The 7,224-nt window shown below is 32.2% G+C and overlaps 1 long non-coding RNA gene across 4 annotated transcripts; it reads right to left on the bottom strand.

Moving 5' to 3' along the window:
- Positions 1-810: 810 nt before the first annotated feature.
- Positions 811-6,168, bottom strand: LOC132623589 (uncharacterized). Of its 4 annotated transcripts, none has more exons than XR_009576301.1 (5): positions 5,848-6,168; positions 4,233-4,397; positions 2,365-2,558; positions 1,952-2,029; positions 811-1,039 (listed from the first exon to the last, which is right to left on the bottom strand). It is a non-coding gene; the product is annotated as an uncharacterized LOC132623589 (long non-coding RNA). The 4 variants fall into 4 exon arrangements; XR_009576300.1 differs by having other exon boundaries at positions 4,233-4,360; positions 5,848-6,164; XR_009576299.1 differs by lacking the exon at positions 4,233-4,397 and having other exon boundaries at positions 2,286-2,558; positions 5,848-6,157.
- Positions 6,169-7,224: the final 1,056 nt, after the last annotated feature.

A 7,224-nucleotide genomic window follows, 5' to 3' on the forward strand; every position in this document is an offset into this window, starting at 1 on the left:
AGACAGGGAGGAGAGCTTGGCCCAGGTCCTCAGTAGCTGTCAGCTGATAGATAGCACTCCATTGTTCGGAGGTGCTTATGGCTATTCTTTTGATGTACATTCATATACGCATATTTTGGGCATGACGGAGTCTTGTTCCGTCTATGTATTCATTATGTTAGTCGAGGCTCGTAGATGCGCAGTGTGGGTTAGATGGTCTCACAAGATGTTTTCACATGCATGTATATTATTTTGATGGCCAAGAGGCAAATGTATATAAAGTATTTGTGTTTTAATTAAATATGATTTTCCTACAATTGGTATGTAAAATTGATAAAAGAGTATCAAATGAGCGAGACAAGCAGTAGAGTAAGCGGTGCTCGGTAATTGCTCCGAGTACCCGTCGCGGCCCCTAGCTGGGTCGTGACAATTTTAGAGGTTGAAAGTAAGAATTTAGAAGAGTATATAATTTCATCTTTGTCTGAGCGAAAAAAGAAAATAAATTTGTCATATTAGATGGTAATTATTTTTATTTTTATTTCTAGGATTTAAACAAAATTAGTTTTTGTTCCTTCTCTAAGTTTAATTTGTTTAACTAATGCTATTATAATTTTGAAATTTTATATGTGCTATTACTGAAGAGCATGATGATCAACAATTAGACAATAATTTTTTTTAAAAAACTTTTAGAATCCAAAAAATGTCATTTATTAGTGTTTTCTTTCTCATAAAGAAAAGGAATAATATATGAACCTATTATTAGCTTGGTTATCTTTTTATATATTACTAGATGGCGTATGCCCGTGCTGCGCACGGGCCCAACACTTTGGATTATAGTGTAGATAAATACAATCTATGTATCTGTTAACATGACATGCTTCATACTACATTACATTCATTTGTGGAACAAAGTTAAAACAGAGACATAGTTTGTGGAACAAAGTTACATAGATAACTTGCTAGAAAGACACAAGTAGAAAGATTATAGGTGCTCCAACATCTGCATGAGATTGACACTTGAACAGAAGAATGCTCTTGCAAGATGAAACTCTTTCATGACCTGGGAAGAAATTGAAGGAATAAACTTACACAATCCAGTAGATAGCAAAGTAATACTGTAAAGCATAAAGAAAGTTTAACGACTCTTACTTTGCTTATTGGCACAAAGAATAGAACAAATGTTGATATAGAAGAAAATTAAAATCAGCTAAGAACTTGGGAGAAAAATTGGGATTTTAGCTTAATTCTTTTGAATTATAAAACTTAGCAATGTGAGTAAAGTTTACCTAAACTAGGGTAGACCATTTCAATCCAACAATTTTGCTCTTCACATACACCATCAAACATTAATGGACAGTAACAAAATGAAGTAAGGTACCAAATAATTATTTAACAAAGTTAACTTCTCACTTATTTAATAGAGTGCCTTTATGTGTTTCACCTATAGCTCCAGTGCCACAAATAATTACTTAACATGTAAACTTTTCCCTTTAGAGTTACACATATATCATCACATAGCCTTATCAGAAAAGAAGAAAACATATTATGCATTTTAAGCTATTTTAGTCTTCCTCTGAGAGGTAGCATATTTTTGTTATTAGACTGGGAGCATATCAAGGTTCGAAAAATGAAGAATAGTCTTATCTTATAGCTTTGTACCTGATAATAATCCGATGACTTTGTTTCCAAATATCTTCGCCCCAATATTTTCTTTTCAAGTATCTTTGTGCCGACATGAATCATCAAATTTATATACCATACCAACTTCGAAAATACTAATAATTTTAAATGGAGATTGTAAATGTTATTAATTTAACTTTGTTTAGTATAGCTGGCCTCCTTCTTTTGTACATTAACGGGTCAATTGGGTTGCATAGCTGATGCATATTTGCACACCAGAAAATTGAGAAGTACGCAGGTTTTGTCATAACTGGCTAGGAAGGATATCAAACTTGATTATGTGAATTCATACCTCTTCAAGACACTTCTTGTCAAGCTTTTTGTCTTTTATGCATGTCTTATTCCTCAGATTCAGAATTTGTGTGTCCACCTACATGAATTATCAAACATCAATTATTACCAAGAGATCAATATGCCGCGCTGAGCACGGGCCTATGCCAGATAACGTTGTTAGTGTTATTTGCACAATTTCAAAATTACCAAAAAGTTCAACGAAAATAATTTCATACTTGTTCAATTGTCTAGCAGGATTACTAAAAAAAGAAAATAATCCTACGCCAAACGTTGTTTAGAAATTTCAAATTTTTAGTAAAACATGACACTTGTAGATGGAAACATATACACACCCGAAAACTCCATATTCTTTATTTCGCAATTTGGCTAAAGCAAAAGAGAAGTGTTCCAATATCTAACTTGCTTCGGTACCTAGCTAAAATAAAGGGAAAAAAAATCTCAGATTTGGCAGTCATTGTAACATAAGCTATTTCCAGCCTTTGCTTGGTAAACTTGGTAAACTTGATGTAAGTTACATGAGTCCAAATCTGTGCTTTCCTTGCATAAAATGCTCATGTCTCCTAGCAGCTAATCGGATGTCTCTGCAAAAATGGTTTGGATCCCGCCTGAATCCATGTTCAAATTTAAATAATAAGATTCAGCTATAATAGTCACAAATTCGAGCATTCCGCTATTCTTAATTAAAGAAATTTAAACTTGACAAATTTTTTTATGACAAACTTGACAAATTATTTGGACACTGAGACATTACAAGGGAGTAAGAAATAGAAAGTAAAATGAAGAAAAAACAATGACATAACTAACAAAATAATTTAATTAGGTTCGAGCTCGTCACACCGGGTTTGCCTAGTACAGGTTATCTCTCCTGTGTGGTTTGCGACTACTATAATTGGGCACACCCGTGCGAAGCACGGGCACTCTCCTCTATAACACCTACTTCCCATTGTTATGACTTAGCATTAGCATTCTAAATTATTAATTAACAACTAAAGTCACTTATTAAAATTAATGTACTTCAACATTTCTACTGTAACACATTATTATCTAACATTCAGACACATTATTATCTAACATTCAGAGACATCATGTCACTCTAACAACCTATGGAGTCACTCTAACAACCTATGGAGACACCCTAACACAACAACAAAACAGTGAACCAAACGTTGAGAATCACACAACATGGATGTGTTGGTATGGTTTCAACACCATGTAAACAATATGGATCTTCAACATAACTAAACTGCAAAAATTAACTCAAAAATGTAGATTTATTAAAAACGTAGAAGTAGACAACACCAAATACTCTTAACACACATGATTACGTTCCAACATGTAGAGAGCTACCATCAGCTTGAATAGAGAAAAGAAAATTGAAAATAAGGATATATGATGCATTAGATAAAGAAAATTCCACAAAAAATATTATGATAAGTCCTAATGAAAGAATCTTCAAACATGAAAAACAGTAGAAAGATGTTGAAATAGGAGAAAGATAAAGACGGCAAGTAAATCCACCTGTAGAACTTTTCTAATTGCTATCAAAAACAAATTTAAGTATAAATTGCATGAAACTTGAAAATCATGACTACCACATTAAAAAGGGAAAAGACTTAGAATGTCTCAGAATGCTATATCAGGACAATTCGAACTGCATCCATATACTCGAGAAAATTTATTATTACAGGATATGCTATTATACTTCGATGCATATGCAACATATCTATACACATGGATTTACCAACTATATTCAATTTTCAGTTTTTGTATGCTTACTTCAGTTATGTACCAGTATTTTCTAAATAGACAAAGTGGAGTGGAGAAAATTTGAATGGAGAGTTATAGAATTTGACAAAGGACCGTATGTCCACAGAAGAGGATAAACTCCTAAAGCTATACCAGGTTACTGAATCTCAAATTGTTCAAGGCAAGTTAAAAAATAAAACATACTCCAAGAAAAGAGGGTTAGACTTTTAGGTACTGGTTTGTGTGAAAAAAATGAAAATCTGGTAACATATTGGCTAAATCCTATGATCCTACTGTACCCTCCTCACTCGCCCCATTATATTAAAACTACTGATCCATTTGAATTTTCTTTTTAATCAGTACTACCAACCCATTTGAATAAAGAGAGCAAATTATCTAATATATAGTAATCGTTTTAGATGGAAAATCTAATTTTATCGGATGTCCCCGAATAGATGAAAAATCTAACATTTCAACCTCAATCATAACATCAAAGCATTATCAATAAATTCATAAGTTGAGGGATAAGTCACCTGGAGGCCGGGGGATGATTCCCTGATCATTTAGGTTCTCTTTTACCGTCTTGGCTAATTGTATCAAACTTCGGCAAAAGCTACTGAGGTTTCAAACTAACAGAGTACCACTTAAGTTATATATGTGCCTATCAATTAAAAGACTACTCCAATTAGCTCAGAAACCTACAGTGCAGTAATGATTCCATTAAATGGGAAAGGAATAGGTCCAAAACAGGGTAAAGAAATACACAGTGCCTGCCAAAGCATAAAGAGTGAAGACATGCAATTTCAGTTATTTTCTGCGAAGACTGGAATTGTTTGTTTGGGCACTTCAATGAAGTCAGTATTTATCGTGATTAGTAAGCCTACCAAGCAGCAGAAAATATAGCCACACAAAAAAAAATCAATTGAATCAAACCGTCCTTATATACGGAGCAACACAGTATTACCACGTAGTAACTACACGAAAAATTGTTTAATAGGTTAAAGTTGTTATTAGGATTAAATTAAGTCATGTTAGACAATTTGAAGGTTGAATGCACCTGTCATAATAATAGGCAACTACATTTAACTTATTAAAAAAGCTATAAGTGAAGAGGTGCAAGAATACATCAAGACCAAGCTGTTTATGTGTTCTTTTTAATCAGGAAAACAATTCTGTTTACACAGGCTAGACTATGTAGAACCTTAAACTCTTGGATTTTTTTACAATCTAATAACCAACCCCAAGGACCTGACTGCTACATATGAGCTTGATGTATTCAAACTCAGATGTCTAGAAATACTATCTATTAGTTACTACTGAGCAAGCAGCTTCTATAAAAACTTTGAAAAGACAGAAAAATGGATCAAAAGGAACATAAAGAGATAATCGAATTGAAATTGGAGCAACTTTGAGTACAGTTTACGGATTTAACCATTAATTAAAGCTGCAGTATACTTCAAATGTCAAGAACTCAACTTTATTGATTGTCAAAGCAACTCGTAGCTATCTTGGATTGGAAGGCTAAATATTGTACCCACTTTATCGGAATCTTTTGGTGCTCAAACAGGGAGTTCTTAGTATGCAAAACACAACAGCCTTGTCTTTACCATATTGAGCAATAAAATAGCTTCAACTACTATCAACGACAAAGGCAAAATATTTCATCATACAACCACGCCTCACTCTAAGCCAACAGAAGGTTAAAATAAATTAAACTCTCCTATAATTTCTTTCGGTATATTCTTGTACTGTTATATCATATTTAATTCACTCAATTATAGAAAACAATGGCTACATAAAAAAACACAACCCCACATTTGAAATCTAACGCTAAAGATCAAAATCCGCTACACATCCAGAGAATGGTAAAAAAAATTAATTTCTTGCAATCCCTTTTTGACTCATATCTTGGTAATAATCAAAACTTTATGAAACCACAGAACTAAAACCATCAAATGCCCAAATACATTGACAAATGTGAAGTTATGTATTCTGAGTGAAATTGAACATAATAAATAAACCCAAGAATCAGCAAGCAGGAAAACTAAGAGGAGAAATTTAAAATTGATCCAAATTTTTACTTTATTAGAAGAGTCAAAGCGAAAGACAAAATTGGAGACGAACGGAGAAGAGTTCAAAAATAAATACCTGAAAATTGCAGCAACGGTCTGAGATACAGATAGATTTATTTTTATTTTTGATATATAGCTTGTTGATTTGTTGATAAAGATTTGCTGATAGAGATTATAGCTTGTGTTGATAGAGATTTGGTGATAAAGATTATAGCTTGTGCTGATAAAGATTATAGCTTGTTGATGATAGATAGCTTGTTGATTTGGTGGTAGATATTTTGCTGATAGAGATAGAATTGAGAAGGCTCTGGAAAAAAAAAAGGGCATGTGAAGAGGGTCAGAGCCTTCTGGTCTTTTTTGGTAAATAAAATAAAATAAAATAAAGTAAATAAAAAATATCATAATGCCCCTAGATGGATGACGATCCCAACTTTTTTCACTCATGCTTCTATTTTAGTAGAAATATAAATTACTATTATATATAAGGATTACAAAAGGACTTTTGTAGTCCTCACAAACTTTTCTAAAAAATATCAAACTTTTCAATTAATTACTTCTAGATCCTGATCTTATTTTATAAAGTCAAATTTATTTTGTGTTCTTATGGTTTACTTTTTTAAAAGCTATCGAACATCCTGCCTTATTTACCTGTTTTCTATCTGGTATCCGGTACCCGCATTGGAGCTCGCCTAATCCAAATTCGCGTTGCATAGATCCCAATCTAGGGAAGCGTTCCCTACCAAGAATTTTTTTCATAATCAGGCTCGAACTTGAGACCCCTAATTAAGGGAGGAATAGCCTCATCCGCTACACTTTATTTTTCCTGTTGCTTTCTTCTATTGATCTTATCTATTAACCTAAAAAATAGTCATTTCTTAGCTAGATCTTCTCGCTTCTTGTTGCTCTTTATTTTCTTCTTTTTCATTTGTTGCTTATTATAGATTTTTACATGTAAGCATTTCTTTTACTTCATATTTATATTATGAAATTTGAGAATTTCTGAAAATTCTTTTACTCATATGTAGGAATTTCTTTTACTTTATATTTATACTTTAATGAGCTCATATGTGTTTACCAAGATTAATACAAAATTGATTTTCTTTACCAAGATTAGTACAAAATTGATTTTCAGATAGTTTTAAAAATTATTAAATGATGCCATATAATGTTGAAAATGAAGGCAATATTATCAGTGAAGATCGGGTTATCTTTAAAATCTCTTGTTTGGTTAACTAAAATTAATCTTTTAAACAAAAAATTAATTTTGAAGTAAGGCGGAATTAGAATATTAGCTACCGATTTGATCGGATTCGGTAGCACTTTGGTTCAAATTCTGTATTTGTCTTAAAAGTTCATTAAATATGTGTAAATTATTAATTTAAAACTAAATAATTATAAAAATTAGGATTCGAAACTCATATATTTCAAATAATGGCTCCGCATTTAATTTGAA

The sequence above is a fragment of the Lycium barbarum genome, chromosome 12 (assembly GCF_019175385.1).
Source record: "Lycium barbarum isolate Lr01 chromosome 12, ASM1917538v2, whole genome shotgun sequence".
In the NCBI taxonomy this organism is placed as follows: domain Eukaryota; kingdom Viridiplantae; phylum Streptophyta; class Magnoliopsida; order Solanales; family Solanaceae; genus Lycium; species Lycium barbarum.